Source organism: Diceros bicornis, chromosome 5, assembly GCF_020826845.1.
Source record: "Diceros bicornis minor isolate mBicDic1 chromosome 5, mDicBic1.mat.cur, whole genome shotgun sequence".
Taxonomy (NCBI): domain Eukaryota; kingdom Metazoa; phylum Chordata; class Mammalia; order Perissodactyla; family Rhinocerotidae; genus Diceros; species Diceros bicornis.
In genome coordinates this window covers 77,111,112-77,133,981 of record NC_080744.1, presented here as the reverse complement: position 1 = coordinate 77,133,981, position 22,870 = coordinate 77,111,112, and the positions used below count along the sequence as shown (strand labels likewise).

The following is a 22,870-nucleotide window of genomic DNA, read 5'->3' as shown; positions in this document are numbered from 1 at the left end:
AAAAATAGCTTTCTTGGCAGAAAGCTTTGTCTAATGAAAATTTCTTAATCATTGACAGAATTAGAAGTCTGCTTGTTGCAGTTATTTCTGCATGTTGTTTTGTGAAAGATATTCCAAGAAGATTCTGATGAAACTGGAAAAGGAAGAGCTACTGATATGTAGATTGGTTGCTGGATGTAGCACTGATGAGATCTCCTGATGTTCCTCTTAGGGAGAGGGTAAGTGAACATTTTCCATTTTATGAAGGAAATGTCTATTTTAGGAGAATAAAGGTGTGTATGGATGTTAAACAGCAAAAGGATGGAATTTTGGACACGAAATATTTTTTTTTAACTTGAGAACATTTGGAAATTTTTCAAGTTGTACAAATACCTACTGCGAAATCTTGATGAGTATTATTACCAGTAGCAAAACGTCCAGAAACAGTCTCTCTGAAGCCCACAGCGACTGCTGCTGGTGCCTGAATCAGAAGGTGACCAAGCAGAGGTTTCTGTCCAATATTTTCAGTCTGAATAAAGTCATGCCAAGCAATAGGAGCACTGAGAATTCAAGTGGATAGCAACCGTGGAGTCCATTATGTAAGGGAGTCCAGTGTCCCACAGCAGCTGGCTTTTTCTCAGTGCGTGATTTGACTGTAGTTCTGGTTGCCACGCTTCCTTTGATTTCTTCCCATTTTCTGAGTTTTACTGGAAACTTAACATCAATTCTGTAAGCTATCCTACACCCTGATAGAAATTCCATAGTGTAAGTCAATTTGAATTTTTTGTTTGATGTTACTAAGAGGGCTTGGCTAGTACAGCGTCAGTGTTTGTACTGACTACTACAGTGTCACAGGGAAGTATAAAGTGCAAGTTATAGTAGGATGTTCAACGTAGGTCCTCAAAGCCAGGACACATAAGTGATGTATAAGAAGTCCATCAAAAGAGCCAAACACAGGTCAGAGAATAACAGAAGAAAAAAGGCAGTATAAAAAGTTGAACTGACTAAATAGCAAATCTCAGGAAATGAAGATAGGAGGTGCTGGACATCAAAGTGGAGTTACATATTCCCAGGACACACTTGGGCAAGCAATTCCATTCAAAAGGAATGGGGCAGAACAAAAAATAGTCACACAACAACAACACAGTATGTCAAGTACGGGTCATGCCATCTTGTTGTTTAGAGTCTAGTAGAGGAAATCAAGCATTCATATAACTATATCACAGAACAAACTGTCCCATTGCATTAAAACAAAAGCATAGATAATCAGCTCAGGATTTCAAAGGAAAAAATGAGATCAATCTGGGTAGTTTGGGAAGAGTATCTTCCAGGAATTATCCTGAAACTGACCTTGGAGGACTGAAGTTCACATATGGAGGAAAGTAGAGAAAGAAGCAATCTGAGCAGAGGGCACAAGAGGAGCAAATGGGAGAGATGGATGTGCAGGGTGTTTATTGAGAGCAAGTGCTGTAGATCCTACGTGGAGTCAAAGAAAGAACGTAAGGTAGAGTGGGAAATTAAGGTTGGAAAGAATGTCTGAGAGAATCAGACATCAAGGATATTTAATGCCATGCTAATAATTTGAATCTTAACACGTAGCTTGAATGCAGTCCCATAAATATTTGGGGTAAGAAAATGACAATTAAATCTATGTTTTAGAAACTTAACATTTATTTTCATAAAAGGTATGTTGAAAATCTTGATGGCTTGAGGGAGTGTTAGTTACCTGTCCTGAGGATGTCTCTCTGTCTTTCTCTCTCTCTCGTCTATTACTCTTGACAACAGTACAATGAGATATTTAGAGAATTTCAAAAAATAATATGTTAGGAAAAAGATTCAAAATAGAATTATTGGGAGATCAATTACTGGAGATGCAAAAAGAAATGAATAAGGAACATTTGTAGCTAATTACCTAAGGAAACTAGAAAAAAATAAACAAATTGGATTACATCAAAGTAAAATGTTTCTGCACAGCAAAAAACACCATCTACCAAACGAAGAGACAACCTACCGATTGAGAGAAGATATTTGCAAATCATTTATCAAATAAGGGGTTAACAACCAAAATACACAAAGAACTCATATAAATCAATAACAAAACACAAACAACTTGATTTAAAAAAGGCAGGGTATCTGAACACACATTTTTCCAAAGATATACAGATGGACAACATGCACATGAAAAGATGTTCAACATCACTGATTATTAAGGAAATGCAAATTAAAACCACGATGAGATATCACCTCACACCCATCAAAATGGCTACTTTTTAAAAAACAAGAAATAGCAAGTGTTGGAAAGGATGCGGAGAAAAGGAACTCTTGTATATTACTGGTAGGAATGTAAATCGGTACAGCAACTACTGAAAACAGTATGGAGATTCCTCAAAAAATTAAAAAATAGACTACTATATGATCCAGCTATTCCACCTCTGTGTATTTATTGATAGAACATGAAAGCACTATGGCAAAAAAATATAGGCACCCCTCTATTCATTGCAGCATGATTTACTTTAGCCAAGACCTGGAAACAACCTAAGTGCCCACTGACAGATGAATGGATAAAGAAGGTGTGAGATATATAGATAGATAGATAGATAGATAGATGATAGATAGATAGATAGATAGACAGATGGATATAGATATACTGAAATGCTATGCAGCCATGAAAAAGATGAAATCTTGCCATTTGCCACCACATGGATGGAGCTTGAGGGTATTATGCTGAGCGAAATAAGACAGATAGAGAAAGACAAATATTATATGATTTCACTCCTATGTGGAAGATATAAAACAAATAAACAACAACAACAGACAAACACATAGATACAGAGAACAGATTGATGTTTCCTAATGGGGAAGAATGGTGGCGGGAGGGCAAAATGTGTAAAGGGGGACATTTGTATGGTCACTGATGGCGACTAGACTTTTGGCTGTGAACACAAGCCAAAACTTGTGTAGCATATACACAAGTTGAAATGTAATGACTTAAACCTGAAATTTATATGATGTTATAAACTAACATCACTTCAATAAATAAAAATAAAAATAAACTGGTTTGTGGCAAGAAACCTTTTAAAAATTAGTTTTGTACATGTTAATTTGAGATGACAAAGGACATCCAGTAAGATATGTTCAACTGGGGCTCATATTTGCAATAGATTCTATTCATCTATATACCTCTCTATCTACCTGTCTACATATATGCATGTATGTATGTACGTATGTATGTATGCATATAACTATGTATCTATGTTTCTATACATGTCACAACAAAGCATATTTATGAAATCCTTTGATTATATTAACAATAAAATATTTTAGAAAATCAGAAAACAATCACTCAACATATTTGCTTAATTTCATCTAAACTTAGATATAGAGTTTTTCCAAATACAGAATCATCCTATATTCTCAGTCTTTTTTCATTTAAGAAGAATAATTATCCCTGCCCTTAAGTATGTTTGAATATACGATTTTAATGGCTCCATGCTATTCCTAATTATATCTTGCACATAATTAACTGCTTTGATAGTACCTGCTGTCATCTTCCTCCCCCAACCATATTTTGATTATGTGTGATAGTGGAGTTCAACTGATATGAGAGCTCCGAGTAATTTGCAAGTATAGAAATAGTCAGTGAACTTTGAGGGCATTTCCACTTTCTCCTTTTCTCTGAGGATAGCAGGCACTTCATCCCATGTCTAGTCTCCCTCTGTAGGTTGGGGGCTTCTCCCAGGGCAGGAGACTGCTCAGTCTATTCTCCATTGAGCTCTTAGCACAGTGGTTGGCTTACGGTGGACATCAAGAAAGCTTCGAAAAATGCAATAAATCTAAATGAGTTACTTTAACTTTCCTTTAAAGTTACTTTAATTTTACTTAAATTTAACTTTAACTGTCCATCACAATCCATTCTCCTGTTATTGGGGCACAAAGCTGGACTCCGTTATCCAGCCTCCCCAGTGGCCATATGACAATATCTCTGCCAAGGGAAGAGCAGAGGAACTGACATGTGCCATTCGAGACCTGGCCAAAAACAACCGCCCGCTGCATTTCTTTATGTTCTGTTGCCTTATGCTGATGGATGCAGATGTGGATAATGTCCCAGGGATGAAGAAGGCACATGATGGAAGAAATGAAGGTTTCTGAAGGACCACATGAAAGACCATGGTCTCTCCAACCTGAAAAGTGATCCAGCAGTGTTATATGGGGAAACATATAGTCCTAAGATACTGAAATTTGGGGAGTTATTTGGAAATTCATAATAAAATGATATACCCACCAAAGTTTAAATCACAGGATTAGCAAACAGTTATCAGCTTGGTACATTTAAAATGACTGACGGCAATTTGGCTCTAATAACTGAACAGGTTAGTGGTGGGATGGATCTTCTCTTCTATTCATTCAGCAACTGGGCCCTGAACACTCAAATAGTGCCAGTGCTGGAAAAACCCAACAAGGTTCCTGCCCTCTAGGAGCTCACGGTCTGGAGGAGAAGATGGACAAAACCATGAAAACAAAAACGTATGAACGAAAAGAGCAAATGCTACATGGAAGAAAAAGACGCGACAATGGAGTGCCGGGATCCACTATGTGAGGACTCTGAAAAGGCTGCACAGGGGTTAAATTTATATTTCCAGCATCATGGCAAGAAGGAGCCAGCCCTACACAAATCTGGGTGTCCTTAGCCTGGCAGAAGGCACAACAGTGTGACTCTTGGAGGCAGAAGTGAGTTAGGACAGAGAGGAGGTTAGCCTGGAGGTCAGTGTGGCTGAGGGAGCTTGGGAGGAGAGTAGGGGAGGGAGGGAGGAGGGCAACTCCAGGGCCTGGGGCAGGAGGACAGTATGAGTGATCTATTGCCATGGCTGTGGGACATCATTTCCCCAAGTTAGTTGCTTAACCAGCAAACATTTATTATCTCAGAGTTTCAGTGGACCAGGAATCCAGCAGTGCTCAGCTGGGTGCTTCTGCCAGAGTCTCTCAGGAGGTCGGGGCTGTGGTCTCAACTGAGGCAGGATCTGCTTCACTCAGGATCTGAGCTCACTCAGGGGTACTGGCAGGATTTCTTTCAGTTTCAAGGCCTGTGTGCCTCTCTGTCTGTTGGTCTCCCTCAGTGCTAGGGCCATGCAGGCCTCACTTTATTGCAACTCATAACGTAGAGTCTTGTTCCTCAGACTCAGGGATCTGAGAGAGAGAAACAGAGAGCGCACAGGTCCGAGTGAACAAGAGTTTAGGCACTGACTTTTTATCACATCTTTGCTGTCTTCCATGGAGTAGGTATGAATCACTAAGTCCAGTCCACAGTTAAGGAGAGAGGATTTCACAAAGATGTATAGAACAGGAGGTGGTGATCATGGGCAGCCATTGAGAGGAGAAGGTGAAGACCACCAGCAGTTCAATGCCTTCTCCCAGTATCACAGACTGGCAATACGGTGAAGCTAGGTATGATCCTGGCTCTCTGTCCTCAAAGTTGAGGTCCTAGCTGTATCTAGGCTTTTTCAGGGGGCTCTGGAAAAGGCTGTGTTGGCATACTGAAAAACACACAGCCACACACACAGTGACATTAGACGTAAAGATTTTGGGGTGGCATAGAAGAGAAGCAAAAAGAGGGGAGGGGACAAGAAGGAAAAAATGTTTGAAGGCATAACCTGCATGTGACACCACTCCTGCAATTTTTTCTGTGTGTGTGTGAGGAAGATCGGCCATGAGCTAACATCTGCCAATCCTCCTCTTTTTTTGCTGAGGAAGACTGGCCCTGGGCTAACATCTGTGCCCATCTTCCTCTACTTTATATGGGACGCCGCCACAACATGGCTTGACAAGTGGTGCATCGGTGTGTGCCCGGGATCCGAACCGGCGAACCCCGGGCCACCACAGTGGAATGCGTGCACCCAACCGCTTGCGCCACCGGGCCGGCCCTCACTTCTGCAATTTCATAGGTATTATCCCACATATGACTGACGGCATCCCTAGGAAGTACATACAGGAATAATCCATACTGTGCAGACAGGACACAGAGGCCAAGAGAGACACAATGGTTTATCCAGGATCAGGAGGAGGCAAGAATGAGTTGTTGTTCTGAGCTCAGGTCTGTCACAAAGCTGGGACCCTGGCTGCACCAGATCTTCCTAGGGGCGTGTGGAGAGGGTTGTGTTAGTGTAACTGTGTGCAGACATTGCATGGAGCAGATGGTGAGGAGTCAGCAGCCCAGAGGACTGTTTGGATAGCTGTTATCCGAGGAATGGACTCAGGTAAGGGGACCACAGGAAGTGAAGTCACTTACTTGATGATACACCCTAACAGAACTTAGAACACTCGTAACCAGGCACCCACACTCTAGTGACAGCCTCATACCCAGCTCACGTGGCCAGAGACAATCCATAGTGAAAGATGTTCTCCTGCTGTTATCCCACTAACCAGGGCTCTGGCTTCAGGAAATCAGAGTGAGAGCTTTTTCAGATGCTGCAGACAATGGCTCAACCGTCATCCGATATATGCCTGTGGGTATTTGCTAGCAGGTCCTCTAAGGTAATTCAAGGTCAGGCCAATATAGGCCAGGCCACCTCTGTGGGCCCTCCCTGGGCAGCCCCCATCCTTTACACATCAGTGTGGGGGGAAGAGGGACATGGAGAAAGGATCTTCCCTTGGGAGAAACAAGTTGGTGTGCAGTTGGTAATCTGGTGGTCTTGTCATGTTCATACCCCAGGACCGGGCTGGCAGGGTGGAAAGGGGGTTTCTGAGGTGCCGTTTATCTGTGCCTATGTTATTCTAAAGCCCCAGGTTGTCATCTGCTTTCCTTCCTTGGTGGAAGTCCATGCAGACTGTGGTGTTGTGTGTCTGGAGTGGAGAGAGTCACATGGGTGTGAGATCCAGCACACAGCCAGACAGGGTTCTGAACCTTTGCACCTGACTACAAGGTACTGTTTTTACAGAGCTCTCCACAGGAGACGGACAGGAGCCAATCAACAGTGTCCTCTACTTCATCTCCCTGCAGGAGAGGAAGATGCCTCACACCACCAACAGAGTCCAGCGCTGGCTCAAGGTAAGTGTAGGTGCTTAGGAGACTCAAGGACAAGGGCCCCAGTACAGTCAAAGAAAACTCCAGCACCCAGAAAGCCCTGAACTCCCCTGGATTCCTCCTAGAGCCCTGCTCCCAGAGTAATCTGGATCCCCATCTCCTCCCGCAACCCACTCTCGCTGCCCAGCCTCTGCCTTGGCCACATACAAAGTCACTGTCCACTGTCAGTATCTATAGGAATATCAGAAAATAGACGTTTAAAATGTTTCACCTCATGTTCAGTCATGAGTATTTTTGCATTTTTCTACAGATTTTTCTATTTTCACTCCCCTCCCAAGGGTTCATGTTGGCCTGACAATTGTACACACCATCCCCAAGTCTTACACATCATCATAAGTAGTAGGGATGCTTTTCCCCCAACGGACATGGGACTTGAGGTGTTATGTCTGTTGCTCTGCAATATGCCGTCCCGAGGAACACATCGCTGTGGCCCCTATGGTTCACTGGGCTTCAACACATTTTAGAAGAGAGACAAGTTACCACAGCCATTCAGTCCTTCACTTTGTGCTACCTTCCGTTGCCATGTAAACAGTGCTGCTCTGAAATCCTACATGTCCTACTATCGTCTGTGTTCTCATCTCCACATGGGCTGTTCTGTCAGAAATCAGAGGGATGATACCATTAATACAAGGAGGTGCTGTCAACACTCAGCTAACAAACTGATCCAACAGACTCATGGGTTTAGCCATGCCTCACCTCCAATTCTACTTTTAATGCCAAGAACCATTTTCCTGCCCTGGGCACCCATGTCCCACCTCCTGCCACAAGTCACTAAGGGCTTTGGAGTTTGGTCTGAGCTCCAGCCCCAACCCTTCTGGTGGTCCATGGTGCTGCCGTTGACTGCATGTCCCTCCTCTGTCCCACCCCAGGGTTAAAATGCATCAACAGTGAACAGGAATGAGACCCACATGGTGTGGACTGTCCAGGCCGGCAAGCAGGCGAAGCTAGTGGATCATGTAGTGCCTGCCTTCCTGGGCAGCGACCCCACCTATGTCCCCACGTTCCTGTGTACCTACAGAGCTTTGCTACCACCCAACAGGTGCTGGACCTGCTATTGTAAAGGCGAGCACCCAGTCCCCTCACAGCACAGTGGTGATTTGGCCGCCTACACGATGTAAGTCTTGGGAATATCACTATACCTCTGTGAGCCTCAGTTTCCTCCTCAAAACAGTGCAATGAATAGAGGATCGACCTCACAGGGTTATTATAGAGACTCAATGGTGTCCTCAGGGGAAGTGCTTTCTGGGTGCTTCGCCCTGTGAATAGGTTTGTTGGAGGGGCTGTGGTTGTGCTAATTGATCATTTTCCTCTTCCACATGATGAAGGTTCTGCCTTATCCCACACTGTCCCATCATCTTGAGCTAAGCTGTTTTCCCAGTTGAAAAGGAAATTTGAGATTCCCTCTAGGGGTGTCCCCAGCCTGAGTGAAGTCAAAGCAGGGATCCCTGAGGTAAATGAGAGGGCAGACCCAGTCAAATATCTGTGATGGGGCTGGTTGGAGCTCATTTACCTCAAATATGTAGGAAGCCCCATTAGGTTCAGACACCTGTCTGGGAACTGACCATAATCCAACGCACAGAGCAGACAACAATCCTGTCCTCCAGGGCTCCATTCTAGTCAGGTGTAAGACAGTCACAGTAGACTTCTCGAGGAAGTACTGTCCACAGTACCATCAATGTGATGCTCTCCCGGTCTCCTCTAGATATGGATGCATCCTCCCTTATTCTGATGAGGATGGTGGATCCCTGGACCAACTGAAAAAGTGAGTGGGCTTAGATCAAGTAGGAGGGCCTCCCCTCTGCACACAACTGTGAGGGGAGCGTGGGGACTATGAATCGGAGGTGCTGGCGGGACCTGGCATCCCACACATCCTGTGATTCCTGCCACATGTCAGAGGTCTCAGGGCTTCTCCTAGAGAAGAAAAAAGCTGTCACACAGAGCTGTGGATAAGGCTATGGGTGCTGTGGGAGAGCAGATAGGGGGCTGGAGGACAGAGTCAGCCCCTAAAGGAATACATGCCTGTCTCCTACCCCTCCCAGCCCAGCCACCACCCCCCATCCTGGGACCCAGAACAGGAGGTGTGGGGAGCATCCTGCTCAGGAATCTGGTAGAACATCAACAGCGGGTGCTCAGCTCATGCTCAGGGCACTCGGTGAGTGCTCAGGGCCAAAATGACCCCCCCCCGAGAGATTAGGGTCAGTGGTTTGTGGAGACCCACATGGATCTCCCAGTGGATTAGGCAACACTTAAGAACAGGACCTAAAATTTGAGGTATTAGGAGGGCCCTGGGAACCCTGGCAAGAGACAGAGTCCATTGGTTCCCTCATTGGTCAGATATGCATTGGTCAGATATCACATACTATGTGATAGTGAGTGCAATGAGCAGACAAGACTCCAGCAATCCTTGCCTCATGGAGTTGACATTCCAGTGGGCAGGGGACAGGAAGCCTGAAAGAGAGGTGTGTCAGGCTTCCTTAAGGAAGAGGAGAGGTGACCACACCAGTGACCAAGGCCTCTCACCTACCATAGTCTTTGCCAGTCCCTCCTTGGTGCCAGGACCATCTCTGCAAGGATGGCAAGATTGGAGGTGGACAAATGTAGGACTGGACCTTTGCCATCACAGCAGGAGGCACAGGAGACCAGGACCCCATACGCGCGCCCTGGGAGTGCAGTGTGGAAGAAAAGGCCAGTCCTCTGACCTGCTGTCCACCTGTCTATCCTCAGGCCCATCTCCTCCATTCTGGGTACCTGGCTGGACCAGTACTCTGAGGATTTTTTACCAGCCCCCAGAATTTCACTGCCTGAACATGCTCTTGTCTTACTTAGGGCTCAATATGCCAGGTTCAGACATGGAGCGCCATGCCCTCCTTCTCCTCTCACAGCTGGAGCACCTTGAGGCCACTGAGGCAGAAACTGAGGGGAAGGAGGACTTGGGGTGGGTGATGTGGGTGTGTGTGGAGGGGATGGGGCTGGGCCACACAGAACAGAGCCTCCAGAGCCTGGGGTTGGGCCCAGAGCAATGAGGTGGCTCAGATCACTCTCCCCATGGACTACAGTCTGGGAAGACATCCTGGGGGTTGGTTCTTGGACTGAGACTTGAGTGATTGGTCTAAGAGTTTTGCTTTCTTTGAGAGGAACATGCAAAAGCAGTCATGTTGATGGTATTTTTTTTCTTTTCTGGGAGCCACAGCAGGACCTCCAGAGCAAGATCCAGAACCACCTCAAGAACTAGCGCCAGCTCCAAATCTAGCTCAGAGCCACAGATTCACATTCAGAGCCTGAGCAGCCTCCAGCCACAGCTCTCACTGAACTTTAAGACCTAGAACAACCACCTGCATCATCTCAGCAACTCGCCTCAGCTCCTGAGCTGCAGGGAGTGCCAGCCGTAGCCCCAGAGAATTCCTTTCCCTCCCTTATAATTGCATTTTTTTTCCTTTTGTTTTTATCTTATATATACTTAATGGTTTCCCCTATTTTATCTTATCACTTAAATAAAATTTAAGTCTTTGGTCCATTTCATTTGTACACTTAACTGTCATGAAGTACACTCATGTTGTTGCACAACCTTCCCCACGATCTAGTTCAAGAACATTTTCATCAAAGTGAAACCCTGTCCCTAGGAATCAGTCAGTCCTCCTTCCTCTCACCTCCAGTCCCTGGAAACCAATCATTTTCTTTTTGACTCTGTGGATTTATCTCTTCTGCCTTTTTCATATAAGTGGACTCCTACAATATGTGGCCTTTTGTCTGACTATGTAATCTATGAGGAGAGTGATTAATGATTTGTTTTTGTTTTTAATAAAAGTAACTCTTTTTATTAAGACAGAAAATTCCCAATAGATTAATATATAAAAAATGAGCCCCAGCGTTAAATATTTTCATTATACCCACTTTTATAATTATGACATGCAAGACAGAAACCATAAGGGAAACGTCTGGGGCAGTGAGACACCTTTCAAATCATTTATTTTCCTGGATATGCGATGTTTAAATTGATCTAATGTGCACATTATGAAAATAAAATAGTATATTAAATATTTCCATTTATTACTGGTATATTATGTAATAAAACACATTATATAGTTTAAATTTGTAGACAGAAAATATTTATATAGTAACATAATATTTCAATTATGAATAGGAAAAAGTGATACACCCCTTCTACAAATAAATAATTCCCCATAACAAGTGGATACCCGTTTTGCAGTCCTTTCCTTTTAAGTGCAGTGGTGTGTGTGTGTGTGTGTGTGTGTGTGTGAGGGTGTGTAGGGGAGGACCCCAGGGCTGTGCTCTCCTAGTACCTGATGCCCCACAGGTGGACACGCACAGTCAGTCCTGTCCCCTTGTGCATTCTCAGTGGTCACACATCACAATCTCCTCAGCAGCCCCCACTGTTGAACAATTGGGCCATTTACAGTTTTCACTCTCATAATTGTACTGAGGGTACACTTGTGTCCATAAATCTCTGTTTTTAAAGAACTTATCGCTAGAGGCAGAATTTCTGGAACAAAATTTATAAACATTTTTAAGGTGTTGGCTACAGTTTTCAATATCTATGGTCTTTTTATCAAGTTTGAGCCTTGTTTGGAAGAGCATGGACTCCAGAGACACGAGGTGACACCTGAAGGAGGGAGGTAGACAAGCCAGGAATGAGGCCATCAGGGTACCTGGGAGTGAACGAGGAGCAGGGAAAGGACTGCTCAAGCCCCGTCATCCACATTCCCCCCACAGCACCCCCTGCTCCATGTCCTGAACACACCTCACCCAGGCCCTTCCCATGACACACCCCAGGCCCAGGCCCAGGCCACCCCAGCCCTGCCTGATCCATAACTCAGTAGAGCAGCCAGGCCCTGCTTCCAGGCCAGTGATGGCGCAGGCAGGGCCACTCCTTTCTGCTCCCCCCAATCCATGGCTGGGCTCCTTTCTCTGAGGAAGGAACCTCTAAGGGCAGATCAGTTACTTATAGACTTGACCTTGCACATGTTCATCCAGATGGACGGTTTTAGTAACAACAGTAAGAACCACTTGAACTTTGTGAGCAAAAAAGACCTTTAAAAAGAACATCCAGTGCTCACGGAGGTGGTGGGATGGGTAGAGCCTCAGTCAGCAGCTTTGGCACTGGGCAGAGTCCCTAAACACATCTCAGGTTTCTCCAGGAGTGACACTTGGCTGCCACCCCTGCCAGTCCCCAACCTTGGTGTCCCTTACATTCAGTTTTTGTGAGGGAGGGGCTCCTTTTTCTGCTAAAGACCCCAGATGAAAAGAAGGGGGATCCCTCACCTCCCTCAAATTAAAGTCAGGGGGAGGGGCCAGCCTGGTGGCGCAAGCGGTTAAGTGCACCAGCTCCACTGCAGCGGCCCGGGGTTCGCTAGTTCGGATCCCAGGCGTGCACCAATGCACTGTTTGTCAAGCCATGCTGTGGCGGCATCCCATATAAAGTGGAGGAAGATGGGCATGGATGTTAGCCAGGGCCAGTCTTCCTCAGCAAAAAAAGAGAAGGATTGGCAGATGTTAGCACAGGGCTGATCTCCTCCCCCCCAAATAAAAAGAGCCAGGAGGAGCCTACTTCATATCTGTCTGTGGGTGAGGCATGGTCTGCACCCTCTCTGTTCTCTCACAAGAGATAGAGCCCCCTAGTCAGAGACCATAGGTCATCAGAGAGGGGAAACTCAGAGGTCTCCCTAGAAGAAGAGTGAGAAGCTCCACTGAACAGAGAGCAGGTGAGAGTGGAGAGCAGTGAGGACCACGGGGAAGAAATACCAGAGCTGGGGCAGTGCCACAGTGGTAAGGGACACAGTCTCTGTGTTGGTTTGTAGGAAGTGGCTGTCATTCATCCCACTGATATTTCCCTCAAAAACAAATTCTCCTCCAGAAAATGCTTTCAATCCCAACCATTAAAAAGCGACTAGGACACCTGCTGGCCATGGAAGGCTAAGACGCCCTGTACTGATGACTGCACAGGTTGGGTGGGGAGGGCCGGCCCCAGGGAGATCAGGGCAGCTCACTTTGGCTGGCTTGGAAGGAGAGAACCCATTCACTGAGCTCCTCAAAATTAGGCCGAAGGAGCAGAGGATGCAATTCAGAAAGCTCCAGCGTGCGTGTGTCAACACTCAGGACAGTCGCTGTCCTCAGTTACCAGGACATGAGCTCTGGGTCATGTCCAGTCCAGGGCTAGCCTGGGTCCAACGGAGTGAGCCCCACTGCTGCCTGTGGGAGCCCAACTGAGGGACACCGACCCAAACTAGAGCATGAAAAAAAGGCTTCTGGAGGAACAATTGAGTCAGAGGAAGTCAGTCATCCCAGGCAGAGGGAACAGAGTGGGCAAAGGCAGGCAGCACATGGCAGCAGTGGACTTGCAGGGGAGTAACATCAGCAGGTACAACTCAGGATTACTGTGTCCTTACCAGGCTCTCTCTTCTGCACATGAATCATCTCACTGAATCCCCATAACAATTCCATGAGGGAGGTAGAAATGCTGTCCCTGTGGGACTGATGAGGAACCTGAGGCTTAAAGAAACTGCCCCTTCTATGCCCTACAGCGAGGCAGAGGCAGGATTGGAACCCAGTACGTGTAAACCCCCGTGGGGCCCACCTGACAAAAAGGCTGCATCAAGATGCTGTAGGAGGGACCTCTCACCTCTCACCACATGTGAACCTTTGTTCCTGGTGCCCAGAGGACAACCTCCTCCTGCTCAGAGATTGGCTGGTCCTGGTACTGGGGAGAGCCCACAGTGCTCAGTGTGGTGTCTTCCCAGCCTTCCCAAGTCTTCCCAGACATACCAAGCCTCAGCTATGGTGAGTGTCACACAGGGGGTGACACTGCCCCCTGTGTTCAGTGAGGTCTCAAGGCCTAGGGGATCGGATCTCTAGGATTCTGGACCCCCGAGTTCCAGGGAGTAGCAGTGTGGATCGAGCACACACTCCAATGACAGAGACTAAGGTTCTGGACTCTGCTCAGCTCTTTCTACCTGGGCGACCCCAGGTAAGGCTCTGAGCCTCAGTGACCCCATTTCTAAATGGAGAAAGGAAACGGAACTGTTTAATCTGGTGTTGAGAGAATAACCTGAGAAATACCTTGTGCAATTCTTGCCTGATGCCTGCAGCGCAGTAAGAGCCAAACGGAAAGGCAGCCATGTCGATGGCCATTTATCCCGTGTATCCCTTTTCCTTTTGTTGTTTCTGGTGTCATCCTTAAAAACAGATGCCAAATCCAGATCATATAGATTTGCTCCTACGTTTTAGTCTATCACTTTTATAGTTTTAGCTGTTAAATGTAGGCCCTTTGATCTATTTTAGGTTAATTTTATATGTTATTTTATGTAAGGTCCACCTTCACTCAGTCATTCATAATTTTATGTCTGCATGTGTAACAAAGGACAACTTCCAGTTACTGCCTTACCTACAGTTGTTACTTGTAGGGAACTTTCATCACATTCCAATGAAAGTGAAGCAGAAAAGCAAATAAATCACCTAAAGAAATTCTCTGAGGTTATAAAACATGTTCTGTGGAAGATTAACTTGTAAAGTAAACTGTTGAATCAGGGCAGTGTCATTATCATGAGCTGCCATGCACTGCCCTCTGGCGGCCACATGAGAAATTGCAGGAGTGCTGCAGGGCTCCCTGGTTCTGTCAGCAGAAGAAGCCACATTCAAACTTGCACATCTTCACAGGGTTGTAGGTGGATCAAACTAATTCTGTAAAATTCATGGTTTTGGTGGTGCCTTCTAGTGGAACTCATTGTCTTGTCATTTCATACTGTGAAAAAACAGGCCTCTTCCCAAGTACACTACAGTGTCAGGAAATAGATTCAAAATAGATTAGGAGATCAATTACTGGAGATGAAAAGGAAAGGAATAAGGAACATTTGTAGTCAGTTATCTAAGGAAATTAGGAAAAAAATAAACAAATTATATTACATCAAAGTAAAAAGTTTCTGACCAGTAAAAAACACCATCCACCAAAGGAAAAGACAACCTACCGATCGGGAGAAGGTATTTGCAAATCATATCTGCAAGAAGGGGTTAACAGCCATAATATAGAAAGAGCTCATATAACTCAATAACAAAAAACAAACAATTTGATTAAAAACAAGGCAGAGGATCTGAACATACATTTTTCCAAAGAAGATAGACACATGGCCAACAGGCACATGGAAAGATGTTCAGATCCACTAACTATGAGGAAAGGGCAAATGAAAGCCAAAATGCGATATCACCTCACATCCATCAGACTGGCTATAATTCACAAGATGAGAAATAACAAGTGTTGCAGAGGATGTGAAGAAAAGGGAACCCTGATACACTGCTGGTGGGAATGCAAATTGGTGCAGCCACAATGGAAAACAGTATGGACATTCCTCAAAAAATACAAAACAGGGACCGGCCTGGTAGCATACTGGTTAAGTTCACACACTCCGCTTCGGCAACCCAGGTTCTCTGGTTCAGATCCCGGGCATGGACCTATGCAAACTCATCAACCCATATTGTGGGAGTGTCCCACATACAAAATTGAGGAAGACTGGCACAGATGTTAGTGCAGGGACAATCTTTCTCAAGCGAAATGAGGAAGATTGGTAGCAAAGTTAACTCAGGGCCAATCTCTGAACCACAGGGGAAAAAAAATCAAAATAGAACTACCGGGCCGGCCCCGTGGTTTAGCGGTTAAGTGCGTGCGCTCCACTACTGGCAGCCCGGGTTCGGATCCCGGGCGCGCACCAACACACCACTCCTCCGGCCATGCTGAGGCCGCATCCCACATACAGCAGCTAGAAGGATGTGCAACTATGACATACAACTATCTACTGGGGCTTTGGGGAGCGGGGGGGAAGAGGAGGATTGGCAATAGATGTTAGCTCAGAGCCGGTCTTCCTCAGCAAAAAGAGGAGGATTAGCACGGATGTTAGCTCAGGGCTGATCTTCCTCACGCACAAAAAAAAATAGAACTACCATGTGATCCAGCTAGTCCACATCTGACTACCTATACAAAGAACAGACAAACACTAATTCAAAAAGAGATATACACTGCTATGTTCACTGCAGCATGATCAACAATAAGCAAGACATAGAAACTGCCCGTCGACAGATGAACAGGTAAAGAAGATGTGGTGTACATATATATACATATACAATGGGATACTAGACAGCCATAAAAAAGATGAAATCGGGCCAGCCTCAGTGTTATGGTTAAGGCCTAGCTATGTTCTGCATGCTCTGCATCACAGGCCTGGGTTCAGTTCCCGGCTGTGGACATACACCACTCGTATGGCAGTGGCTCTCTGTGGTGACAGCTCATATATAAAATAGAGGAAAATTGGCAACAGATGTTAGCTCAGAGTCAATCTTCCTCAGCAAAAAAAAAAAGAAGAAGATTGGCAACAGATGTTAGTTCAGGGTGAATCTTCCTCTGCAAAAAAATTTTTAAAAAAAGATGAAATCTTGCCATTTGAGACAAAATGTATGGACCTTGAGGGTATCATACTAAGTGAAATCATTCAGACAAAGAAAGTCAAATAGTGTATGATTTCACTCAAAAGTGGAAGATAAAAAGAAACAACAGACAAACACAAAGGTACAGAGAGTGGATTGGTGGTTACCACTGGGGAAGGGGGGTGGGGGGAGGGGAAAATATAAAGGGGGTCATTTTCAAAGTGACAGATGACAACTACACTGTTGGTGGTGAACATGATGTACTGTACACAGAAGTCCGAATAAAATGACCTACACCTGAAATGTATATAAAGTTATAAACCAATGTTACCTCAATAAAAAGAAAACAAAAAGAAACTGGCTTGTGGCAAGAAAACATTTTTTGAATTAGTTTTGCACATGTTGAATTTGAGATGACAAAGGACATCCAGTAATATATGTTCACCTGACAAACCCAGGACGGGAGCTCATATTTGCAATAGATTCCATTCCTCTATACATCACTCTATCTACCTATCTCTGCATGTACGTATGTGTGTTTGTTTGTATGTATGTATGTATATGTCTAGGTATCTATGTCCTGATAAATATCCCAACAGAGCATATTATTGGAATCCTTTGATTATATTAAAAACAAAATATTTCAGAAAGTCAGAAAACTATCACTCAACATATTTGAATATTTTCATCTAAATATAGACATAGAATTTTTCCAAATATAGGGTCAGTTATATTCTGATTCACTATTTATTTAAGATGAATAACTATCCCTGCCCTTCAATATTTTCCATATATAATTTTACTGGCTGCATAGTATTCCTAATTATATCTTGCACAGAATTCACTGCTTCTCTGCTTCCTGCTGTCATCTACCACCACCAACCATATTTTCATTATGTCTGAAAGTGGACTTCAACTGATATGAGCTCACGATAGCTTCTAAATCTAGAATTACTCACTGACCTTCTAGAGCACTCTCACTTTCTCCTTTTCTCTGAGGATAGCAGGCACTTCACACTATGTCTAGTCTCCCTCTGCAGATTGGGGGCTTCTCCCAGGGCAAGAGGCTGCTCAGGCAATCCTCCATCGAGCTCTTAGCACAGTGCTTGGCCTACAGTAAAAATCAAGAAAGATCTGAAAACACAATAAACCTAAATGAGTCACCCATTGAAGAGAACTTTCATTGTCCATCATTCTCCCCTTCTTGGAGCACACAGCTGGACTCCAAATTCAAGCCTCCCACCCGCCCATATGACCATGTCTTTCCCAATGGAAGAGCAGAGGAATGGAGGTGTGCCACTCGAGACCCAGATGATAAAAACCTCCCTCTGCATTTCTTCATATTTTTCCCCCGATGCCGATGGATGCAGATGTGGATGATGTCCTAGGGATGGAGAAGGCACATGAGGGAAGAACAGTGGGTTTCTGAAGGACCACATGAAAGAGTGTGGTCTCTCCAACCTGAACACACCCAGCACTGTTAGCTGGGGAGATATATAGTGCTGTGCTACTGGAATTCGGGGAGATATCTGGTAAATCATCATAATCTAACACACCAACAAAAAGTTTAAATCACAGGATTAGCTTAGGTACTTATCCACTTCGTCCATTGAACAGGATGGACGTGAACTTGGCTCTAATAATGAGCTGCTCAGTGGTGGGGCAGAATATCTCTTCTATTGATGCAGCAACTGTGCTCTGAGCACTCAAATAGTGCCAGTGCTGGAGAAACCCAACAAGGTCCCTGCCCTGTAGGAGCTCATGGTCAGGTGAGGAAGATGGAGAAAAGCACAAAACCAAAGGCTGTGTGAAAAGAACAAATGTTATATGGAAAAGGGCAGGTGCTACAGTTGAGTGCCTGGCTCCACTACGTGAGAGCTCTGAAAAGGCTGTGCGGAGGTGACATTTATGTTTCCAGCAGCATGACAAGAAGGGGTCAGCCCTGCACAAAGCTGGGTGTCGTTTTCCTTAGAGAAGGCACAACAGTGTGACTCTTGGAGGCAGAAGTGACTTTGGATAGAGAGGAGGTTAGACTGGAGGTCGGTGTGTCTGGAGGGAGCCTGGAGGAGTGCACGGGAGGGAGGAAGGAAGGGGGCAGGGCCTGGGGCAGGAGGACAGTATGAGTTGCTACTGCTGTGTGACAACATTTCCCCAAACCGAGTAGCTTAATCGACAAATATTTATACTTTTACAGTGTGAGTGGACCAGGAATCCAGCAGCGCTCAGCTGGGTGCTTCTCCGAGTCTCTCAGGAGGTCAGGGCTGCGGTTTCAACTGAGGCAGGATCTGCTTCACTCAGGATCTGAGCTCACTCAGGGGTTTTGGCAGGATCCTGTTCAGACTGAAGGCCTCTGTGCCTCTCTGTCTCTTGGTCTCCCTCAGTCTAGGCCACGTGGGCCTCACTTTATTGCACCTCATGACATAGAGGCTTGCTCCCCAGACTCAGGGATCTGAGAGAGAGAAAGACAGAGAGAACACAGGTCACAGTGAACAAGAGGTTAGGCATGGACTTTTTATACCCAAATCTTGGAAGTGACATTGGATCACTTTGCCATCTTCTAGAGAAGAGATGTGAATCACTAAATTTAGTCCCCACCCAAGGGGAAGGGACAACACAGGGATGTGTAGACAAGGAGGTGGTGATCACGGGGAGCTATCGAGGGCAGAAGGGGAAGACCCCGAGAGCTTCAGTACTTTGACTAGAATCACAGACTGGTAAGAAGGTGGAGCCCGGTACCAACCCAGCTCTGTGTCTGCGGAGATGCTGCCCTGACTCCACCCAGGCTTTCTCAGGGGGCTCTGGAAAGGGCTGCATACAGATAAGCAGGTGGCACATGGGTGAGGGTGAGCATTCAGCAGCCTAGATGGGCATCTGGCAAGTTCTTGTCTGAGGAGGATCACAGGTCAGGGGAACCCCTGAGCGCACCCCTGTCCACATCACACCCAGGGTGGAGAAAGCCAGGGCCACCACTATGCTGGGAGACTGAGGCCCAGAGAGAGGCAGGGACTGTCCCACAGCACAATGCAGGCAGAGTCCAGAGGTGAGGGTATTTTCCGAGATTCTAGGACATGGCTTGAACCCCTCCCATGCTTTGGAAATTGGAAATCCTACGATCTTTGGAAGCTTTTGCCCCTCCCTCCACATGTGGGGGCCATTTTATTCTGGGCATCCAGACCTTGAGCTCCGCCAAGCGTGCGCACACACACACACACACAAGCACAGTGACTTTAGATGTTAGCACTATGCAGTGGCATCAGAAGACAAGCAGGAATAGGGGAGGTGACTCGAGGAAGGAAACAGAGGTGGAGGCATTACCTACATGTGACAACACTGCTCCAGTTTTATAGGTATTTTCCCACATATGTCTGAGGACATCCCTAGTAAGTACTTGCTAGAATAATAATCCCTAGTGTGCAGACAGGAGATAGAAGGCCCTGAGAGGCACAATGGCTTATTGAGGATCAAGAACCGATAAGAATTAGAGGTGTGCCTTTAATCAGGTCTGCCTCAAAGCTGGTACCCTGGCTGCACCCAGACCTTCCCAGGGGCATGTGGAGAGGGACGTGTTGGTCTAACTGGGTACAGATATGGTATTGTATGGAGAAGCGGGCATGAGCAGTCAGCAGCCCAAAGGACTATTTGGATACCTGTTATCTGGGGAGGGGCTTCGGGTATGGGGACCACAGGAAGTGATGTCACTTTCTTGACAATAGACCCCAACAGACCCGTAACCAGGCACCCACATTCTAGGGACAGCCTCATACCAGCTCATTTGGCCATACACACTTGACAGAGAGAGACATTCTCCTGTTGTTATCCCATTAACCAGGGCTCTGGCTTCAGGAAACCATGGAGTCAGAGCCTTTTCAGATGGTGCAGACAATGGCTCAAGCCTCATCCCTGACACCTCTGGCCATTTTTCACGAGGAGGTCCCTGAAGGTAATTCAAGTTGGCCCAGGTCAGACCAATCTAGGCAAGACCACCTTTATGGGACCTCTCTGGGCAGACCCCATCCCCTCCACATCAGTGTGGGTGGAAGAGGGACATGTGTGGAGGATGTGCCCTTGGCAGAAAGAGGTTGGTGGCCATTTGATAACCTGGTGGTCCTGTCATGTTCCCACCCCAGGACAGGGCTGGCACGGGCGAAAAGGGATTCCTGAGGTGCCTCTTACCTGTGCCAACATTAATCTAAGATGTCATGTGTATCCCCCCTTGGTGGAGGTCCCTGCAGACTGTAGTGTGTGTATGTCTGGAGGGGAGAGAGCCACATAGGTATGAGAGCCAGCAAGGACATCTAGACTCTGAAGCTTTCCTTATGCCTACCGGCACTGTCTTGATAGAGCTCCCCACAGGCGATGGGACAGGAGACGCTCAATGGGGTCCTCTACTCCATGTCCCTGCAGGAGAGGAAGATGTCCACGAACACAGTCCAGCGTTGGCTCAGGGTGAGTGCAGCTGCTGAGGAGACCCAAGTCCCAGAGCCCCGGTACAGACAATTGGATACACACCCCAGAAAGCCATGATACTCTCCTGGGCTCCCTCCTAGAGTCTGCTCCCAGAGGAATCTGGATCCCCATCTCCTCTCCCAACCAACCATCACTGCCCAGCTCCTGCCTTGCCCAGATGCAGAGTCACTGTCCACGTATTTGTAGGAATATCAGAAAAGAAACCTTTGTACCATGCCACCTCATGTTCAGTCAAGAATATTTTTACATTTTTCTACAGATATTCCTGTTTTAAGTCCCATCTCCAGGTTCTATGTTGGCCTGACAGTCCTTCCACACCTTCTCCAAGTCTTACACATCATCAGGAATAGCAGGGATGCCTTTACCCAAAAGGACACGGGGCTCATGTTATTATACCTGTTGCTCCGCAATTTGCTTTTCTGAAGAACACATCCCTGTGGCCCCTCCAGGTCATCAGCGGGGGCCGCACTGATCTGTACAACATTCCAGAAGACAGACCAGTTGTTACAGCCATTCAGGCCTTCACTTTTTGGGACCTTCTGTTGCCATTTCAACAGTGCCGCTCCGAACATCCTACATCTATTATCCTCATCACTCCCGCCCCAGGAAAAGCCTCTGTTTTCTCAAATCTACAGTGGGTTCTTTCGTCAGATATCAGAGGGATGATACTATTAATGCAGAGAGGTGTTGTCAAACTCAGCTAACAAATGGTCCGAACAGACTCATGGGTTTAGTCACCCTCACCCAAGATTCTACTTGTAATGCCAAGAACCTTTTTCCTGCCCTGGGCACTCATGTCCCGCCTCTTGCCACAAGTCACTGTGGGTTTGAGGGTTCAGTCTGAGCTCCAGCCCCAACCTTCTTGGTGGTCCATGGTGCTGCCGCTGACTGTATGACCCTCCTCTGCCCACCCCAGGGTGAAAATGCATCAACAGTGAACAGGAAAGAGACCCACATGCTGGACTATCAAGGCCAGCAAGGTGGAGAAGCTAGTGGAACATCTGGTGCCTACCTTCCTGGGCACGACCCCACCTACGTCCCCACATTCCTGTGTACCTACAGAGCATTTGCTACCACCCAATAGGTGCTGGACTTGCTGTTTAAAAGTTGAGCACCCTGTCCCCCACACAGGACAGTGGTGGTTTGGCCGCCTACAAGATGTGAATCTTGGGAATATCACTACAATGATCTGAGTTTCAGTTTCCTTCTCAGAACAGTCGGGTGACTTGAGGATCAACCACATAGGGTTATTGTAAGGACTCAAGTGCTTTTGGGGCACTTGGTCCAGGGGATAGGTCTGCTGGAGGGGCCGTGGTTGTGCTAAGTGATCATTTTCCTCTTCCCCATGAGGTAGCCTCTGCCTCACCCCCACTGTCCCTGCAGCCTTGGGCTCAGCTGTTTTCCCTCGTGAAAAGAAGATCTGATTCTCCATCCAGAGGTCCCTGTCCTGGGTGAAGCCAGGGTTGGGATCTCTTTGGTGAGTGGAGGTGGGGGGACCAAGTCCACTCAGATATCTGTGATGGTGCTGGTTGCAGCTCATTCATTCATCAAATCCATAGGAAGCCCCACCAGGTGCAGGCGCTTTTCTAGGCACTGATCATAATCCAACACACAGAGCAGACAACAGCCCTGCCCTCCAGGGCTCCACTCTACTCAGGAGTCAGACAGTCACACTAGACTTCACAAGCAGGTACTGTCCACAGTATAGTCAGTGCGACACCTTCCTGGTCTCCTCTAGATCTGGATACATCCTCCCTTCATCTGATGAGGTCAGCAGACCCCTGCACCAACTGAAAAAGTGAGGGGGCTTTGACCGAGAAGGGCCTCGCCTCCACACAGAACTGTGAGGGGAGTTGGGGCCCGTGAACCAGAGGCGCTGGCAGAACCCGGCATCCCACACATCCTGTGATTCCTGCAGGA

General features: G+C 46.4%; 1 long non-coding RNA gene across 1 annotated transcript in view; it reads right to left on the bottom strand.

Annotated features, from left to right (window-relative positions):
- Positions 1 to 20,988, bottom strand: part of LOC131406369 (uncharacterized) — a 43,225-nt gene extending 22,237 nt beyond the window's left edge. The window contains exons 1-3 of the long non-coding RNA XR_009220123.1: positions 20,657 to 20,988; positions 18,676 to 18,932; positions 17,447 to 17,594 (exon numbers count right to left, since the gene is read on the bottom strand). This is a non-coding gene — a long non-coding RNA (uncharacterized LOC131406369). The remainder of the gene's footprint in view (positions 1 to 17,446; positions 17,595 to 18,675; positions 18,933 to 20,656) is intronic.
- Between the last annotated feature and the right edge of the window lie 1,882 nt (positions 20,989 to 22,870).